Source organism: Ursus arctos, unplaced genomic scaffold (assembly GCF_023065955.2).
Source record: "Ursus arctos isolate Adak ecotype North America unplaced genomic scaffold, UrsArc2.0 scaffold_22, whole genome shotgun sequence".
NCBI lineage: Eukaryota > Metazoa > Chordata > Mammalia > Carnivora > Ursidae > Ursus > Ursus arctos.
Window position 1 is genome coordinate 20642351 of NW_026622897.1, and position 21481 is coordinate 20663831.

The 21481-nt window shown below is 40.2% G+C and overlaps 1 protein-coding gene across 6 annotated transcripts in view; it reads right to left on the reverse strand.

Annotated features, from left to right (window-relative positions):
- The window catches only part of CDON (cell adhesion associated, oncogene regulated), a 99815-nt gene that overhangs the window by 74164 nt on the left and 4170 nt on the right, over positions 1–21481 (reverse strand). Inside the window, exon 1 of one of the 6 annotated variants that reach the window (XM_057316612.1) lies at positions 13382–14731. The exons of the other annotated variants lie outside the window; for them this stretch is intronic. The gene's annotated coding sequence lies outside the window, so the exon portion shown is untranslated. Of the gene's footprint in view, positions 1–13381; positions 14732–21481 lie in introns of those variants that run through there. 6 annotated transcript variants of the gene reach the window in all.

Genomic DNA, 21481 nt, shown 5'->3' on the forward strand with positions numbered 1-21481 from the left:
GAAAGAAACGATCTCTTAGACGTCTTTGGAATTTATCACCGTCCACCTCTGTCTCCCCACTGCTCTGACCTCAAATAAAGGAACACGGCTGCTGTCCAGATTTCTACTTGGACAAGTGAGTGCGTGACGTGCAGGAAATACACGAGAAACAGCAGGGCTTTCCATGGCTTGTCGTCGCTGTTTTGATGGCAGCAGGGAATGGGGAGTGTGTCCCGTAAGGCGCAGAGAGAATGAGTTGAGTTGGCCATAAGGGGAACTCTAAGAAAGAGATCGAGGAGGCGAGCAGAAAGAAGCCTGAAGTGCTTTAGAGCTTTCAGGGGACAATAACAGATGGACGAAACTGTTGCTCCCTTCTGAGGAGGGGAGGACCCTTAAAAAATCCACCGCATTGGAAGGCGTGGCAACGCCTCATTCAAAATAATCCACGTGATCAATACCATTAATAAAAACTTTTAAAACAAAAAAGAAAAGGGGGATGAACCAGGGATGAGCCCTCAGATTTCTTAAAAATTTCAAAATGTCACTGAGTTTCATACGCATCTACCTTTTTTTTTTCTTAAATTCAATTAGCCAACATAGAGAACATCATTAGTTTCAGATGGAGAGTTCGATAATTCCTCAGCTGCACAGAACACGCAGTTTAAGGTCATCGGACACATTCCTTCCCTGTTGACTCCTTCGTGATCACTCGAGCCTTTGATCCGCAGCAGTCCTCACACTCAGAAAACGAGAGCAACAGCTGGCACACATCTTTCAGTGATTTCACTGCAGGAGTGGTATGGGCAGGAGGAGGGTGAGGAAAAGCAGCAAAGTGCCATCATGAGTCCAGCTGCCACAGAGACACCCTCTAGCACGTTAATCTATGGAGGGGGGTGATTCTCCTCCTTTCAGAAACGGAAGAATGCCTTAGGGCGGTGATGTGCAATTGACAACCGCGCATGCTCTGACCTGCCAAGTAGCTCGGAGGCAGTGGGAGGAACGTCTAAATCTTCTAAATGGAGAGCTGGTAGGACATCAAACAGCCAGGTCCACATCTGGAACTTGGGCCAGTCTCTCCTCCCCAGAACTCGGACCCATCCATATGAAACGCAGCCCTACAGAGGGCGCATTTGATGGGCACACAACGATCGCACCCTCATTCAGAGCGACTCCTTAAAAACTGTGCACACCTACAACCTCACGACCCTGCCCCCACGGCCCCCGGGTCTCAGTCGAGTCAGCCAAGCACACGAGCTGATCCTGCTGCTGCACAAGCAGTTCCTTTCACTGTGGACCGTCAGAAGCAGAGGCAGAAAATGGAAGTGACTTGGGAGGTATGGCACCAAAAAGGCCAAATGAGCAAAGAAATAATCAACTCCACATGAGCCACTTCGGCTCCAACACAATGAAAAGGGCTGAGGACTAACCCCAGGAAAGGTCACTGGGGTCAGAGGTCACCAGCAGAAAGAGGCAACAGTGAGGGGCCAGAGGAGTCAGTGTGGTCCTAATTACACACCCAAACAGAAGGGGTCTAAGTATGGAGTTAGGTTCTAGTCACAATATTTATGCATCTAAAAAAAAAAAAAAGTCAAGTGTTCCTGTTCCACTGTCTTTCAAAGAGACTATTTCTTCCTGCTTCCAGAACACAGGAAACCAAAAATCATGGAGATAAGATAATTCTGGCATCCACCGTGGGTTGTACGGGAGCATTACGAATATTTTAAAACACAGCTGCAGACAAACAGTGAAATTCTACAGAGTGACTCGGCAGAGATTATTAAAAAGACAAAATACAGCAAGTTTCAAGAGGACCACTTTGCAGACACCAAAGAGTCAGCACTTGCTCACAAGTCAACACTCGGTACATTTTTCAAGGTTGCCACTGGAATTGGCTTCACGGGGGGAAAAGAAAAATAACAGAGTTTTAGTAACCATGAAACAAAAGCCAGCTAAGAGCAGAAGTTTTTAAGTTTGCTAAGAACTAGTTAAACTTGAACAGACTGATCTTACAAAGATCCAGACAGACATTTGGCTAACGTTTTTTGATGAAGGATGAGAAGGAATACGAAAACATTTGAAAAAGGGGCTCTAGATAAGTGTTAGGTAATAAATTTAATATAGTTGTTATTATGTTCGGCGCACTGCTGAGACCTTACCAAATGAAACAAATTTCTCCCTGGCTGTTCCGAAAGACTCGCCCTCTTGGGGTTTGGTTTAGATTTCATTTTAATAACAAGGAAATAAAACCTCAAGGAGAAACTCATTTCCATGAAATGGATTCTAATGTATATGGTCAAACATTTAGGAAAAAGCAAAATAAGAAAAAATGAGAAATGTGCACACTGCAAATAAACTTGAGTCAATGCTGGCTGAGCACGGGACTCGCATCACAATGACTTTTATATTCTGCCACCTGCTGAGCTAGAAGCTTCCTAGAGACCTGGGACACAGTGACCCTGGTTTCCAAGGACCTCATTCCACCTTCAACCATGGCTGCATAAAATCACTGAAGGAATCTAGATTTCTTAGGCGCCCCTGCTTTGTTCAACTGGTGATGGGAATTAGGTCAGACACAGCTTCATCACAGCTGTCACAGCGCCATGGAAGGGAGGCCGTGCACGGATAATGGGACTCCTCAAGCACATTCATAAATGGACATACAAGTCAATCACAGATTACCATGTAGTCAGTACCTAATCACCTCAAATGGACTGTTAAGTCTATAGATATGTAAAAATACATACTGGCCTGTAGGAAGAAAACCTGCATCCCAGAAAACTTTGCTAGGCAGTGAGAGCCAAAGAAATGATCAAGAAACAATGCCCCGATGAATGAGAAAATAGAGAAATCAAGATCACGGGATCTTTGCAAACAGCACAATATCGCGGGTCATTCTAATCCAACTGGGAGAGCCAAAGAAGCAGCGTTAGCATTAGGTCCCAACTGTCTTCCAGAAATGAAGCAAAGCTTGCCAAACAACTCTGCTAGGCTGCGTATGCCTTCAGAGCAGTGGCTGCATTTTGACATTATGGGAGGCGACAGCAAACAGGATGGTCAAGACCATTTAAGGACACGCTGACACCCAAGACACATACGCACGCACGCACACACATGCATGCACCGGGTACACTACTGGGGAAACCACAGCCAACTGGCCCAACTTGGAAGACACAAAAACTTATTCCACTGATAACTCCTCGGTGCAAAACTTCTCTGAAATTCCTTTGTTAATGATTTTCGGTGTCAGTGTATAAACCTGATTCTTATTATGTTCTTATGATTATACCCGATTTTTAACACCACAGTGTCTTTCTCTTCTTTAAGATTTTATTTATCTATTTATTTGAGAGAGAGAGAGAGAGAACACAAGCAGAGGAAAAGGGAGAAGCAGGCTCCCCACTGAGCAGGGAGTCCAATGCGGGACTCGATCCTGGGACGCTGGGATCATGACCTGAGCTGAAGGCAGACATTTAACCGACTGAGCCACCCAGGTGCCCCCAACACTACAGTGTCTTAACTCCAACATTATCAACCAATTTATTCATTAATGGCTATTTCCCAACAAATTAAAGACACCAAGAATTTTCTTACACTGCTATAACCAGTAAAGATAATTCCCAAAGAGCTCCAAATTTCTTGGCACAGCAACAGCAATGTGCGATTGAGTACACAGCTTACAGACTCTGACTTAGATACGTAAGTTCTGGCATATTTCTTAAAATCTTTTATATTACACTATACTCAACGTCTCCCATGTACACAACACTAGCCACACCTTCCATCTGCCAAATACACTTTGTATGTTGCCACATCTACATACCCTGTAGCAGGACTCTTCTTGGAAAGACCTGTCATCATCGGCTTCTATGAACAACATGAGGTTTTTGTCTTGTTTTGTTTTTTTGGTGAGATTTACAGGAGCATTACAGTAGGTTCATTCTTTACATAATGACATAATTAATGTGGGTCTTGGAATTTTAAGAGTGCTGTGGGTTGGGGTGCCTGGGTAGCTCAGTCGGTTAAGCGGCTGCCTTAAGCTCAGGTCATGATCCCTGGGTCCCAGGATCGAGTCCCACATGGACTCCCTGCTCAGCGGGGAGCCTGCTTCTCCCTCTCCCTCTGCCTGCCGCTCCCCCTGCTTGTGCGCAGACACACTCTCTCTCTGACAAATAAATAAAATCTTTGGGGGAAAAAAGAGTGCTGTGGGTTGTATCCTTAGCTTAATATTCTGAGATCTCTTCATTAGACCCATTTTCTAAGCCAAATTATAAGTGCAGTTGGAATCTACAGCCTAAAAAATACAAAAAAGCAGTCTCTCATCCATTTACACAAAGAAAATGTAGTGTGTACTTAGAGTCGAGGTAGCTGGGGAAAAAAAGAAGGGCGGGGGGCGATGAAGTGGAACAGACAATAGAGACACCATGACCTCATTTCCTAAGTCTCTGACATCTTTAACTCTAGGATTACATATAAACAATAGTATTTAAAAATATTTTTGAGGCATAAAAATGTTTCAAAAAGTGGCAGATGCCCTCACTTTAAAAATAGTATTTTTTAAAAATGTTACAAAATCTTTAAATATATTTCAATAACTATATGTGAAACATATTTTTAAAAAAATAAGTTAGTGGTCTAAATGGATACATTTCTTTTTCCTAGAGAATATCAGTCAGGTAGAACATTTACTAATTTAGCGTGGCTTAGGTACTACTGTCTCTAAGGGAGGGAAAAAAACTCCGTAATTTTTTCCAGCTTTATGACAAACATTTTACAAGTGCTGTGTTTAGGTGAAAAAACAAAACAAAACACTTAAAAAGCTCAGGTGCACCTCTTACACAAGTTTTGCCTCATCTCTGGCAAACTCCAAAAAGGACTGCACTTAATGCAAGAGGGAATGGCAGGAAAACCCAGCAAAGGTATCCAAAATCAACACCATCTCAGCTCTCAGAATTAAGTCAAATGCACAGAGTTCACTTCAGTTTGCAAACAGAAAAGAAAGTATTTGTGTTAACTCAAAAAAAAAAAAAAAAAGCCAAGTTGAAAAGAAAAAAAAAAGTCAGAGACTAGTTTACAATTTCATTGTAACAACTTGGAGAGGTGGCCCCTTTACTTTATATCCAAGTTAAAAAAAAAAAACAAAAACCCACAAAAACTGGAGAAATTACCCTAGCAAACTTTCTTGCACCGTGAAAGCATTTTTTCATTTTACAGTCAAACGTTTTCCAGCATTTTACAGGCAAATTATCTCTAAGGTGCTCACGGGACCCCGGAAACACAGTTAGGAAGACGTGAGCAACGTGCAAAACAACAGAAAAGATAGGTCTTCTCATGAAAACTCAGTAGTCATCTTAAAAAAGGAACCACTGCTTATGAAGAAAATGGCATTACCAAGCTAAAAACTTGATTATCAAGCTTTCCAAGAATTTACGTTTAAAACATTTCATCACCCTACATAATCATCTCCTTTTTCTCTTCCTAGCTTTCCTGCCAACCTAAGTAAGAATACCTTAAGAGCAGAGGCCCAGATGGCAGGTGCGGGTGTTCCAAAACATCAGATATTATTTTGTTTATTTGAATTACATTCTTTGCTTGAACAGCCTCAGGGCGCACATAAAACATACTACTAATTAAAATAACCAACAGCAGTCCTAATAAAACATCTAAAAAGCAGCCTTTATATAGAGAGACTTTTTAGGTGCTTGCCTCCTGACCTCAGCACCTGGAACAATGAAAGTGCACTTAACACTAAGTGAGGCATTTGCATTTGTGCTGGAGAAGGATGAAAAGCCCACTTGAGGCTGTGCAAGGAAGAGAACCCTTCTTGATAATGATGCCTCATCAACACTTGGGCATAAATCTCACAGATGGACACATAGCTAGCATGAGAAACCGCAAAGAAGCCATATCCCAGGATGGACAACAGCATCCTGAGAATTTGCTAGATTTAATCTACAGCAGCGGTTCCCAGACATCTGGATGTCAATAATCAGGAACACCGAAAAATAAAGCAAAACGCCTGCATGTCCCACGTAAGCTTGCCAGCAGTTTGCCAAGTAAGAATACTTTAAAAAAAAAAAAATTGAAAACTGTCATCTGTCCCTGTCTCATTAGAACAGAACAAATAGCTAGGCGAAACACTGTTTCAGAATAAATTTGGCTTTAGGAATCAATGACTGCACGTCTTTTGGTCGGTTGTTCCTCATTTTACTCCACATATAAAATCTTCATTATAAACTATGCTGCTTTGAAGATCAATGTTGAGAAACAACTAATCAATAGATCGAAGTTTTCACTGTCTTGAATCGGTATGTTTAATATTATGTAATATTATACACATTGCATATTATACATTTGGATATATATTATGTGCATATATTATGTATATTATATATTATCATGTGTCATATATTATACACAATTATATAATGATAAGCTATAATTATATATTTATATTACACATATATACCATAACAACTCAATACATTTGGCTTCAAAAGAGGCTAAATCATGCGCCCCCTAATGGACCATTAAACACAGACACCCTGTAGCTTTTCATCTTAAATGTCAACCAACAAATGTCCCTAAAGCAGCATTTTTAAATCTCCTTGGTATTGACAGGTTTCTGCCACTCAAAGATACCCAACTGGTCCTAGACTGCCATGCCTACGCTTCCATAGTAACATTCCCCTCCAACATAGGCCGAACTTGCAGACCTTGCTGGGAAACTGGTATTTCAGAGGCAGGAAACTGACACAGACACCCCGACATCCAACTAAAAAAATTCCCATGACTCTCTCCACACGCCACTCTAAAACTTCATGCTTTAAAACGTCTCTCCTTCTTCAGGAATGGCTCTGATTTTCATTTTAGTCTGACTTCCCCTGGGTCAAAATTACAGCCAAGGAGGAGTCCTGGAAGAGAAAGTGCAGAATTTGAGTTCATCCGACTCTCCCTACGGTGGGAAAAAAAGAACGAGGCTAGAGATTTACTGGCCCCATAAATGCAGAAAAATCTCACCAGACCTGGACTGACGACTGGTTTGTCCATTCCATGAAGGAAACGAACCAAGTCTACTTTGTTCACCACTGTCTACCCAACACCTAGGAAGTTTCTTGCACAAAATGAATGCTGAGTAAATGCTGGTAAAGGAATACACGCACATTGAGAGAAACCCAGTAATGTTTCCCAGGGATTATGAAGTTATTTCACAAATGACTAATGTAATATGCTTAAAAACATTCTAGTATGCCAAAAGAGATAATATGAGAATGGTCTCACATTACTAAGCAGCAGTTTAAAAGAATCAGCACCAAAGGTCTATGACCTGTTTAAAGAGCTCATTTGGTCTTCGATGGAAGCCAACTCCCATATTCACGTATGTCTTATTATGTAAATTTTTAAAAACCAATAACTAATAGCTATGTGCTATATAATTTAATAGGTACTTGAGGGGCGCCTGGGTGGCTCAGTCGTTAAGCATCTGCCTTCGGCTCAGGGCGTGATCCCAGAGCCCTGGGATCGAGCCCCACACTGGGCTCCCTGCTCTGCTGGAAGCCTGCTTCCTCCTCTCCCACCCCCCCTGCTTGTGTTCCCTCTCTTGCTGGCTGGCTGTCAAATAAAGAAATAAAATCTTAAAAAAAAAAAAAAAAAAGTACTTTAGCCGAATGACTAACAAAGTACATGATGCATTACCTAAAAGCCACAGGAAAAGAGAAGAGTTTAAATAACAGACGTTATCAAAAAGTCCTTTTAAACCTGAATAGAAAAGGATCCTACATACAACGCCAGAAGCACCCTTACTTTGCTCACACAGAAATGACCAGTGGGGGCTGCAAAGCATTCGTCATCATGTTGGAAGTTCTAAAGGCATAGGACCAACAGTGGGAAACTGGAAGTCTCTGCTGTTACGATTGCTGTAAGGATTTGTAGCTTAAACGACAGACTCTTCATAGACTTATGACAGAGACTGGCATTACAGACTAAAATATCAGGGTTTTCATTGTACACAGTCATGTTTCCTGCAATGTGATATGAATTTTTCTAAGGTCAAGATCATGTAAACAAAATCCTACCACACAAAGCATTATTAAATTTAGAAAGATAACTCTCAAGGAGGAATTTCAAATATACTTAAAGAGTACTGGCCAAGTTAACTGGGTCAAACCACAAATAATTTTATAAATGTCCTTAAAACTATCAAGGGCAACCCTCTCGGGTCCCCTCCCTCCTTGGGAGCTTTGCACTATCCCTTTGTTGTTGCTCAATAAACCTTGCTTTGCTGACCCCCCAAAAAAAACAAAAACAAAAACAAAAAAACTATCAAGTCAATCTGTCCCACCTCTTGGTAACACTTTTTAAAGTCCTGAATTTGGTAAATAAATATCTAAGGAAAACAAGCACATTTTTTAAACCAAATGCCACAATGCTAACTTACACATACACATGAGGTGGACTCCCTGTCAACATCAGACAAATCAACTTGCTAATTTATTTGTATAAATAAATAAGTTCACCTTTATAAATCTTTATAGATTTTAAAAGATAGTACAAGTATTTAAATCAGAGTTCCCAGAGAAAGACTCAAATGTTTCAGTCAGTAGATCTGTCATCTATCTGCCCCAGCACCAAAGAGCAATGACACACTGCCAGGGGTAATGGTGGGTGCCTTGGAAATGATGTAAAGAGGCAGGGCTCTTCATGCAGCATGAAAAACCTTGCTGAAAAATTCTGATACTCCACACCACCCTTGCTTCTTGCTTCCACTATGCAGGGAATAATTGGTTTGTGTGGAAACACATCTATCTATTTGTCCATCTTATCAGACATCTGTCTTATGAGATTAATTATTCCGAAGAATAACAACAACTACCATTTATTAAGTTTACGGGTGAAAGATTTTACGTACATTATTACCAATCTTCACAACAATCCTAAAGATAGGTATTGTTTCCGTTTTACAAATGAGGTAACAGTAAAGAAAGCTCTGACAGCCTGCCCAGGATTCTACAGCTAATAAATGGCAGGGGTAATATCTGAACCCAGGGCACTCCCAGGCCTACACTTACCCCTTTCTACACACAGCTTCCTGAATAAAAGAAAGGCCTTAAGTACAAATCTGTTTTCATGTCCACTGACTTCAGTGTGAATCCATAGCCACTTCTCATTCCAGAGGGACTCTCAAACCTACCAGGTTTTAGCTCTCTTTCTCCATTTTAATCTGTAGACAGGCTGTTGGAGGCATGAAAATTATTTTTTGGAAATTTCCCTGTTTCTGTACTGCTGAATCTCAGTTACCGTAAGTTACTGTGGGTCATCAGCCAGACAGTGAATATCAGTGCCCAACTGGCATTTGTTTTTGGATCAAGTCTATGACATGTGAAGGTCAAGTGATGTTACAGGATACAGGGGACAAAGAAAGTTTTGGAATTGGTAAGAAGAAAAGCAGATGTGAATTATCTTCTAGCTCATGGCAGCGTAAGTGTGACAAACTTGAAAAGCATGTGATGTAGCAAACAGCCTTATACAACATGATGAAACACTTATTACGAAGATCACACATTACTCTGGGTCATCAACAATAAGTAAGTATTAACACACCCATACATTTCATGCAATGGGTTTGAGAGTTCCCAGTACTATACACAACAAGGCACTTTCAAAGTGATGGTCCGCAAAATATTGGGCTGGTAGTTAAAAACGAAGTCATTATTAAAAAAAGAAAAATATTAATGTGCTTCAAATCAAAAGAACCAAATCAAATAGGCAAGTGAAATAGAAAATAAGCGTAAGTATCTTTCTACTATTAAACAATACTGATAATCTAAAAATTTTTTAAGAATTTTAAATGTTTCAATTGTGGTTATGTATTTATTTTGTGAATTTTAGATTTATAAGAATTTTGCATCTAGTTTATTTTGTTTATAATTAAGAGATTAGTAATAAAAATCACACACATCCCTACCAAGCTGAGCTGAGAGTGGGGGTGGCGAATAGGACAAGAATTATAGTTTCAAAACATAAGATTCATAGTCCCCCAAATCAAAACAGTTAAAAGAATCCTATAAATGCTACCTACCTCCATGGCCACCAAGGCCACTACCCTAAGAAAACTCTATAAATGCAATACAATCAAGCTTTATCCTCTACGTTATAGGCCCCAGAAGGGATTTCTTAAAGTCTGTGCATTTGCAGAGTTGTGGCTCAACGTTTTCTCCTGCAAACACATTCAGTTATCACTACAAAAATTACTGTGCTTCCTTGAAAACCTGGATTCCAGTGATAAAAATCCAATAATGAGGCCAACCTGTGGGGTAGAAGAAACAGATGGAATTCTCAACACTTAACTGATTCCACAACTCCTGCAATTCTTTGGATCCCCCTTCACTGCTAACCCTCCGTCTTCAGCAGTCACTTGAGGGCAACAGCTAGAAACAAAATAGGGGAGTTGCCGGGTGGGGCTGACAATAGTGTGCATAACTGGCCCATCTCCAAGTCAAATATTTGCATCTGATGATCCCATGCCTATCCTATTTCTTTTCTGGAAACAACTTGGAAATGGCACTTTACTGGTGGTCGTTAATGCTACCAATCCCAGGGAAGGGTCTATCTGTTCTGACCATACGTTAAGCCCAAAAGAAAAGAAATTTAAAGGGATGTAAGATTCAAGCTCACTGAGTATACATATAAGAGTTCTAGACAGCGCTGGGATTTCCCATAGATGACAACACTTGTTGGGGAAATTATCAAGAGAAAAGTTAGCAAAAGGTTCCAAGAACAGGGAGCCCTTGCTTCTAAGAACATGTCAGTAAGGAAGGTATGAAGTACATCTCTCCCAAAGTGAATTTTATTTTCCTGGTATTCAACTGATATGTTTATATTGAGTTTGAGGAGACAGGGAGGAGAAAGGGGAGATCTCAAAGTCACAAAATTGAACATTCAGGCCCCCAAAGTCAAACGGTGTGCAGTTATTTGGAGATTCCGAGAAATTTACCCAAAAGTTCCCCGTTAACACTCATAGCACTCACCTACCAGCTCTCCTCGCTTTGCGCCAGGTTCTAGCCAATCCAAAACCAGAAACATATCATCAATCCTAGCTTATTCCCACATCTGTAGCTCCCCAGAGCTTAACCCCCACTCATTTGATTTCGATTTGACAGTCTAATTCAGCGATGTCACAAATAACATCCTATGTTGTGAATACAAACCCCCACCTCGAAGAGAGCAATTCTAACAATCAGAGCAGCAACTCTCACCCTCCAGGAGCACCGACCACACACTGACCACACTGTCCGAACACTAACTGAGAGAGCCCAAGAGCCTGATGGGCTCTCATTCATTACCGTCATGCAGGTGAAGAAATTAAAGCCCAGGGAGGCTGTGTCACGAGTCTACAGTGGAATCTGGCTTTGACACCAGGTACTCACACTCCTGAGCTTACCCTCGTCCAAACCCTTACGATACAATGCCTGACAGTTCCCAGGTTAAGAAAATTCCATTTACAGAAAACTAACTCACCCTCAATTCAACTGTTTCATTAATCCGGAAACTGCACATGCTAAGTTTACTTAAAACAAGGTGTAAGGGCGGGGGAGGTGTCTGCCAGTCCTATACTGACTGTCTACTAGGCAGCATATGAATGACAAGGAACAATGGTCTTCATTAGCTGGGCTCAGCACCATATATAGAATCCTGGTTTAAAGCATCGCAAGAACATTGGGCACATTCAAGTCACACTATCAATCTGTTGGGAATGAGAATAAGAAACAACGCAGCAAAGAAATGAGCCACCAAGACTCCATGGCCTAAATACGCTATGACAATTGTCCAAACCATTTTCATACAGTTAGAGAGCAAGGGGTCGAAAAAATTAAAATTAAAGCCGAAGACTTTTCCAAATAACTCAATTTCATAAGACAACAAAGAGGAAAATTCTTTATTGGTTATAACTTCCACTAAGGAATATCAAAGAAACATCAAAGAAAACCACGTTTAAAAGATGTTAAAAGTATGAGGCAGGAACTCTAAAATTTCAAGAATTTAATCATGTAAAAGCCAAATTAACCTGCCGACGTAAAATTGTTATTTTGAAGCCACTTAATCATTACCTAAAAAACAACATACAAATTAATACATATTAGTCGCTAGAGACAAAACTACATTATTGACTTGGCTTATACTTGGTAATTAGAGAGCTGAACAAGTATTCATTCTTGTTCAGCTTTTCTCCTTTAAAAAAAAAAAAAAAGACTTACAGACAAGCTTCATCAATCATTAAGAGGGCCTGGTTCTGATATTATATGAGCTCTGTCAACTTTAATCAAGTTGCTTGCCAGATCGCAGATAAGTAATGACTTGCTTGGGTTAAGCAAGGCCAGAGTTTCCCTTCTGTAGTATATACATCTCCAGAGTGAAAATAAACAGCCTCACACCTCTTACTGGGAGCTGGTCTCTGTTGGTATTACAACTCACTCTTCACTCCGATGAAGGAGGAGGGGCAAGATTTGCCTTTAAGAATATCTACGTTTCTTCCTTGCCTTCTCAATCTGGTCATCAAAACCATTTTTAAACCATTTCATCAAATAGTTAACAACTGGTTTGATTTTCACAGAAATGACACAAATTGGCTGTCACTAAATGCTTTAGCGTTAACATTTGTTTTAGCCAACATGATACAGGGATACAAAACGAAAGGGAAATAACTAACTGACCAGAGCAACATTAAAAGGCTCGCTTAAAACCGCAAAGCTTGAATTCATTTTCCTACATATCCAAGAAATGAAAAACCAAATTATGTCTCGATAGCGTCCGTCATGTTTTGGATACAGGGGTATCGTGAAACAACTGGTAAGAGAAAGAGCATATCAATTTAGATTTTATATTCATTCCATAATCAAAGACACAAATATAAAATGACATTTATTTCTAAAAAGCCCCCTTTGCTATTTTGCTTACTTACCCAGAATTGGAAAGGGCTTTCAAACTTCATTTTCAGCTGGACATTCCATTATGGAATTTTTAAGCACCCGAGTACCCGCTCTAAAGAAATGTGCTAGAAAGCAAGGATCTCTGCGCTAGAAATAAAAATAAAGTGACCTCTGTAAAGGAGAGAGTTTGAAAATCCAAGACACCAGGGAATCAATTTTACCTTAGGCCAAATTCACTTCCGTAACTCCCCTTAGGTCAACAGAACGTATAATGCAGAGTCTGTGGTTTAGAAATGTCAAAGAGAAAAAAGATAACCAATTTGGAAGTATTTTATTCTATTCCTAAGCACAGACAAGTGTGCAATTATAACCTACTTTAAGCTTAAAAAGAAAGACTACAGTTTCAAAGGACCTCCTTTCCCAACACTCGAGAGATTTTAAAGACCATCTAACTCTGAGCTATGTTAAAACTCTTGTACCTGATACTCACGCTCCATCAGGTATTGTCTTCATGGTTTCCATTCTCATGAAAATTTTACTACCTCATGTATTTCAGCAGAAGAGTAAACACACACCAAATCTGTAAAACACTCTGCAAAGTACAAAGGGCTAAAAGTTATTTAAGAAATGATCACCATCAGAAACAGGAGACAATTAATTCTGTGTATGGAATAGAAAGAACCACGAGACAGGAGTAGTAATTGTTGGAACGGGCCACTCCTCCGCAAGGAGCTAAGTGAACAGCGGGTTGTGACAGTTCCGCTGACACCCTCCTGTGCATGCAACACCAGACGGGACAGTCCTTTGCTTTCCCAGTCCTTTCTTTGGAGGCACCATTCTTATATGTCTGCAGGGCACCCAAACAGACGAGGGTCCCAGTCTGCAAAAACAATACGCCAGTCCTTTGTCGCCACGTTCCTTACTGTACAGGTGCCCCAGGATACGGGCCGTACATTCACTCCAGGTAAATCAGACACTAAAGAGGTTAGTATTTCTCAGTGAATTAGAAGGAACTTTTACAAGTAAATAGGGACTTCATTTGCCTACTAAATGTCAAGTGGAAGGATTTTTTGCCAGAAAACTCACATTTCAGCATGAAGGGGGAAAAAAAGCCTTAATTGCAGAAATGAATGAAAAACTCAAAACTCAGCTTCTCTTTCTAGTGTGTTGAAAGCCTCGGGAGTTTGTTTGATAGGTGGTGCCCGTTGACTTGATTCCATGACCAGCTGACATCTGTGATCACAACTAATTAAGTATTCTGTACCTACGTACAGCTAGCTAAGAAAACACGCACGTGATCTTTGTCCTACAGGGTTAATCATTTCCTTATCTTTCCCCTGATTATCTCCTATCTCAAAGAGAGATCCCAAAATAAGTAAAGCACTGACAAGTTCTCTTTAAAACATTTATGTTATTTTCATGTGGGGTGGGCTACAGCCCAGACTTGGAAGGGTCACACTGAGACACCCACTTTGGGAGCTGGCTATAAGAACCCCTACTGACAACAGTAAGATGTATGTAGTCAAATCCCAGGGCTAAAATTTATTTGATGCCACAGAACACTGATATGAATCTCCGCACAAGCTGGATTGTATGATTAAAAACCCCACTGTGGCTGCTGTCATAGTAACAAATGTGAAATTATTTTAAGACCTAACCACTATGACAATAGCTCTTTTAAAATGCATCCTCAAACACAAAAGAAGTAACAAATAATGACTACTGTGTTTGCTAGCCTAACAGGAGACCACAGTTAACAACCCATCTTATAATGACTCAACATTGGCTTTAGTTAGCCACGGGATTAAAAAAAAAAATTAGCTCTAAAACGTATAATGAAAATTATATGAAAGACCTATATAGGTCTACATGTCAAAACAAAACAAAAAATGATTTCTTTTAAAAGAGAAATCCAACTAAAATACAAATCTAAAACACGATGACTAGAGCTTGGAATCCGAAATTCAGGGTAGAACTTTGATTTTTTTACTTTAATCTCAAAAAGGATTTGACCATAAAAAAAGAAAATATGCCTAACCATCAATAAATAGGAATCAAAAGATCGGATGAAGAGATCAGAACCATTCTAATCAAATTATAATACGACTTGAAAACATATTAAGTATAAGTATCTACTTAGAATTAGATTTGGGGCACCTGGGTGGCTCAGTCAGTTAAGTGTCTGCCTTCAGCTCAGGTCATGATCCCAGGGCGCTGGGATTGAGTCCGGTCTCGAGCTCCCCAGAATCGGCTCCCTGCTCAGTGGGAAGGCTGTTTCTCCCTCTCCTTCTGTGCTCTCTCTCTCAAATAAATAAAGAAATCTTTTAAAAAAATTAGTTTTGAAACATACTTTAACCCATCAGAACTACAATCCTCCTTACTGTAAAACTACACCCGTAATTCCATTTTGGATTTAATGAACAGCCAAAATTTAATGGAAGAAACAAAATGAGCTTGTTTAAAAAGGTGATCACAGTAAGATGAACCCACAAGGTAAATCACGGACAGCCCGTAATAGCCAGACTTCAGTATGGTTCTACTCAAGCAAGAACAATGAAAGTGTCTTCTCACTATTTAGTAATGTCTGGATCTACTGGACCTACTGCTGAGATGCCTGGACACCAAACTGAAATCCAGGTATATGAGCTGGGTGGCATGTCTGGTTAAGTGTCCACCTCTTGGTTTCAGCTCAGGTCCTGATCTCAGGGTCCTGAGACTGAATCCTTCATGGGCTCTGCACTCAGTGTAAGCCTGCTTCTGCCTCTCCCTCCCTCGCTGCCCCCCCCACCGCCGCGCCCAATCTCTCTCTCTCTCTCAAATAAATAAATCTTTTTAAAAAAATCATGGTTGGGGTGCCTGGGTGGCTCAGTCGTTAAGCGTCTGCCTTCGGCTCAGGGCGTGATCCCAGCGTTCTGGGATCGAGTCCCACATCAGTCTCCTCCGCTGGGAGCCTGCTTCTTCCTCTCCCACTCCCCCTGCTTGTGTTTCCTCTCTCGCTGGCTATCTCTCTCTCTGTCAAATAAATAAATAAAATCTTTAAAAAAAATAAAATAATAAAATAAAATAAATTAAAAAATCAAGGTAACATCTAAAAATCTAATTTCACAACAGGAGTGAACAGGGTAAAACAGGCAGGAGAAAACACTATATTCAATCAAACTGAATTAACTGGTAACACGATGTTATTTTAGGGGTGATTATAAAAAGGATTAAATAGCACCTTCTCTACAAAACTGTACTGTCACATTTGTCATCACGCCCAGACATTCACCGTCACTTGACGATTTTATAAGCCAATCATCAAACTTTTCCAACACATTGCAAGCGAGGTCATATTAAGCCAAAGAATGAAGTGTAACTCCACTTTACGGATGAGGATTCCTCGTACCCACCTCATGCTCTCCTAGTCGCCAAACTGAGAGGAACAGTATAAAGAGGTGAGCGATCAACAGCATGTCCCTTTCAGCTGAAACTATGTTCACTCCCTAATTCTTATTGCCTGTTACTCACTGTGTTGTTATTTGGTTATATACACACCCTGAGGCCAAAACCATGAAAATAAGCCAAAATAAATGGACAAGAAAAATGTCTTATCCCTAGCTTATGATGCTATTTTTGTTTTTATTGGAATAAAAGAGGTTGCCAAGTTCTGATGTCATTACAGTAATTTCGTGGCCTGATAAAATAGTATTTTATCCATTAAACATCTGTCCCCCTTGCCAAATTTACCTCCGACCAGCCAGTGTGTACAATGACTCAATGAACGGATATCAAATTATAGTAAAATAGAGAATACTAATTACTTTTACTCTGATACCATAAAAAGCCAGTAACTGTCAGGCACTTCCCTGGCAAGAGACTGAAGCCAGAATGCACTTTTTAGTACCTATATTTCCAACAGAACACCTGCAATGCTGAGTATCCTAAAAACAGACAGGACTTGACATCAGCTCTCTAGACACCAAGTGTTGCATGGAAGAAAAATACACATTTTAAATATAAAGAATTGTTTAAAACTTCACCCATTTAAAATTTTAAAAAGAAAAAAAATTTTAAAGAAAAAAATGAAAGTGTTAAAACATCATGCATGAATCCCAGTAATAATGTGACATTTAACTGGTTCTTTTTGGTCTCACATTCTGACTCTCTTCCCATCCCTCTCCCAAATTTTAAAAAGAACACTGGAGGGGTAAAAGGTAGCGGTAATAGAGAAGAGATGAGAGAGACCTGCTTAGAGCCAGGGAGGGCATGGAGGGTTATTGTGTGAACATAAACACAAAACTGTAAAAACTCAATCTACTATACTTTTCTGCTTTATAAAATAGGGAAGATACTATTTTGTGGTGATTCAGGATTCTACACCCCCTTCAATCATTCTAAATATCCATTACTAACATACATTTACAGATACAAGATGTGTACATGGTTGGATTAAATAACCTTGGACCTCAGAAAATGCCCCAAATACAGTTTTATTGATGGGATAAGTCACTAGTATTGGCCGTTTCCCCCCGAGTTATCTCTCTCTTGAAATTCAAGTATAGAAAAGTAGGGTGGAGGAGAGAAGGCAGAGAGCAAAGATATATATTTATGCATTTTGACTGTACATTTGTTGTCAGAGTGAAGAAATAACTGGGCCAGGTGAGGGCCTCAAGGACGTTCTCAGATATGCCCCTCCATAAAAAGGTAGCAAATATTATCCTTGTAAAGCATTATTGTGCCTGACACTTACAGATTTAGACGATTGGAAAAGTTCCTACTTTCTCTCAAGTAATAAAGAAAATCTGACATTTACTTATTAATGATAAACAAAGAATTATATTTAAAGTAAAAAGAGCAGCCAAGGGGCGCCTGGGTGGCACAGCGGTTAAGCGTCTGCCTTCGGCTCAGGGCTTGATCCCAGCGTTCTGGGATCGAGCCCCACATCAGGCTCCTCCGCTATGAGCCTGCTTCTTCCTCTCCCACTCCCCCTGCTTGTGTTCCCTCTCTCGCTGGCTGTCTCTATCTCTGTCGAATAAATAAATAAAATCTTTAAAAAAAAAAAAAAAAAAAGAGCAGCCAAGTAGAGGCAGTCCTCAACTTTAAACTAGGTTTGAGAAAACGGATTTCTTCAGTGGCTGTTTGGAAATGTGTAACATATTTTTCTCCCTCCAAAATGACTCATGGATGGGTTAGTGTAGAGTCACTCCTTCAGAAAACCCCATTTCGTGGGGTCTTAGTACTGCAAGGGCCGTTAGAGGTCATGTGGTTCAATCTCTCACCCAAGGAAGAGATCCGTCCACAGTGTCTTCAGCAAATGTCTAGGAATAGGAGCTCATGGCCCCTCAAAAGAGCATCTCCTATCATGAGGCAGTCCTATTTGTCACGGTTCTTCCTTCTATTGAACCAAGATCTGCATCTTTTGAGCACCCCTACGGGACAAAAGAGGAAACATATATCACTATTTCAACTCTCCCCACCCCACCCCCGAAATCCGGGCCACTGCTGATCTAAGAAGAAAAGGGGACCACTTGCCTCTCTGGAGTACGGGGAACCCATCCCTACACATGGCTGTATGTGAAGAATGACCTCGTGTCAAGGAGTACGAAATAATAAGATTTCATAAAATTACAAGAGCTGAAAAATACAACATCTCCTGAGAGAGAAGTGGCTTGTGTTCAAGCAGATCCAGAAAATCCTTCCTCAACATTTCCAAAAACAGACATACAAGCTATTTACCTCAACCACAACCCCCTCCAGAATTTAAGAAACAAACAAGCGGCCTTCTAATTCAGGGACATCACCTCGTATTCTCGTTTCACTGTTTGGTGAAATAAATTTTATTTAGCACACTGGGGAATTCCAACAACACGGACAGAAACTTTAAACATATAGGCATTGTCTGACAGCAAGTAAGAAGCCAAAACCTTCTCCCTGAAGTGGGTACAGTCCTGTTCTTCAAAATTTTTCTGTAACGTAACAACATCTTAGCTCCACTTTCTTCCATTTTGGGTGTGTTTTCCAAAAGAACATTGTGCTGTTGTGCTTTCTTCTAAAAGAGTATCGCGCCAATGCCGGGCTAGTGGTTTTTTTCTGTACATTTCCAAGTATTGATTATGGATTAAATGCTAAGTACAAAAGATGTAAGCTACCTTAGATGGTCCTTCTTCTCTGCTTTGAGGGTCTCTTTCTTCCCTTCTAAACACACACACAGAAGGGGCACGTAGGTGGCTCAGTCCGTTAAGCATTCAACGCTTCATTTCAGCTCAGGTCGTGAGAGCAAGCTCCGCGCGTGTCAGGCTCTGAGCTGGGTGTGGAGGCTGCTTAAGATTCTCTCTCTCCTTCCCCTCTACCCCCCCCCCACTCAGACACTCTATCTCAAAAATAAAATTATATAAAAAAAATAAAAAATACACACACGCCTACAAAAGAACACAGTTATCGATGGATTTGCTTAATGTAATTGTGACTAAGAGGATTTATATTACCTTCACCCAATTTTATGTACAAAAATAAGGTCATGGTAATTTTTCTAAGCTAGCCACGAGGATCTGATTGTCAATTAATTTAGGAAGAGGTTCTATTTTCTTTTTTCCCAATGGGCACATACCCAATGTGCCAAAAAAATGTACTACAAATTTCAAAACATACCAAAGATGCTGTAACAATTTAAAAAGCACAAATTACTACCACATACAATAACACAGATGACTCTCACGGACATAATGAGCAGTGTAAGAAAGCAGATATAAAAGTATACACCATATGAATCTGTTTTTATAAATATAGTTTGAGAGCAGGCCAAACTAATGTACGGTGGGACTAGTAAGAACAGTGACTGCCTGCTGGGGGAGGCAGGGTGGTCTGGGAAGGGCACCAAGGAGCTTCCGAGGTGAAAGAAATATTCTAGATCCCGATCTGGGTAACAGTTAACACACATATGTGCATATGTAAAACTTCGCCTAGCTGTTCGCTTAGTGTATATTAACTATATACTCATGTACATTATTATATTATACAATCAATTAGAAAAATGCAACATTGTTTCCAAGTGCCTTTTCAGTTCAACTGCAAAATTAAGCAAATGGTAGCATACTACAACTACAGCAGCCGCGTGTACCCAAACCACTAACTTCCGAGAACTCCTTACTAGTTAGTACTTCAAAGAAACTACTCTGGATCAAAGTCATAGACTAATTTGTACAGGAAGAGTTACCAAAAGTAACAGAAGCTAACCCTCAGAGACGTGTTAGTATACTCAAGCCATTTACTTTCATTATCCCATGGAATCCCCAGGACCGTGGTAAGAGATACTATTGTTATCCCCATTTTACAGATGACGAAACCAAGATTTCGGTCAAGCTCACTGCCCTGGCTCACATAAATGAAAAAAAAAAAAAAGTGAGCTGGTCTCTAACAAGAACATGTAGCAGAAAAGCAAACTTTATGTGTCAACTTTTTCATTCTGTTTGCAGTACGGTAATCTAAAAATAAAACCGACCATGCGGCTGTAAGCAACAGAACAGAAAGCAGAATATATCTCAATTCAGTCATAATGTGGCTAGCTCTTTCCCCTCTGAATTCGGACACAAGGGACTTCACCGCTCCCTCATTCTATGATTGAAAGGCACATCGCTGGCTCTTCAGAGCTGAAGTCCCCACTCACATTCCAAGTGACATGCAGCAGAACAAAATGTACTTTGCGGTAGATTTTTATATGCTCTCTGGCCATCAATATATATCACACGGCAAAAGAGGGCGAACAACTGTGAACCAAGACAGGCACGCTGCTGACTTTAGTGTTTACTTCAATCCATTCGAGAGTCCTTTCAATGTGGCTGAACCAGAGAAGGGAGACTCGGGATTAAGGTGGGAAAGACTTAAACGTAGTCTCTTAAAAGGCTGCTTTATTTTCCCAGCACTCTGCATTGTGAGGAGAATTTGGGAGACGACGACATGGTGGCAGGATGGAAAGCACTGTGACACGATATGATTTTAATCAGAAACAAAATATATCAAATTGACCGTCGAATAAGCTACAGCATTCAGTGTGCATCGGTTGAAAACTAGAACTGGAATTCACAGTCATGTTTTAACTCTTCTCGGAATATGAAAATCAATGAACGATACCATCCAAGATTCAGACCTACTCCTCCTGGAAAAGTACACAAGCACCAAACTGGACTAATATCCTGAAAAATGTTTGTATCCAAAAATTATTTGGGGCAGCTGTGGGGGGGGGGGCAGGGGAGGAAGACACACTCAGGTTTACCAAAAATTTTGCTCCAAAGATTTTACAGAATATTTTTGGTAGATATATTTTCATTTACTTGTGGCTGCTAGCGAGTTCTGCAGAGCAATGCCTTCAAAGGTACTAAAAATCAGAATTCTCAAAAAGACAACAAGAAAGAAACACACACGCTCCACGAATTTAAATTCTATACTAAGGTAACAAGAATGCAACAAAATCATATAAAAACAAAAGAGCACACTAAAATATGCCCATTCGAATGAGCATTTCATCTCTGCATAGCAACTGGCTTCCCATAGAAGTCTGATTTTGCTCTCAGTTTAAAAAGTTATTAGAACAATACAACAGT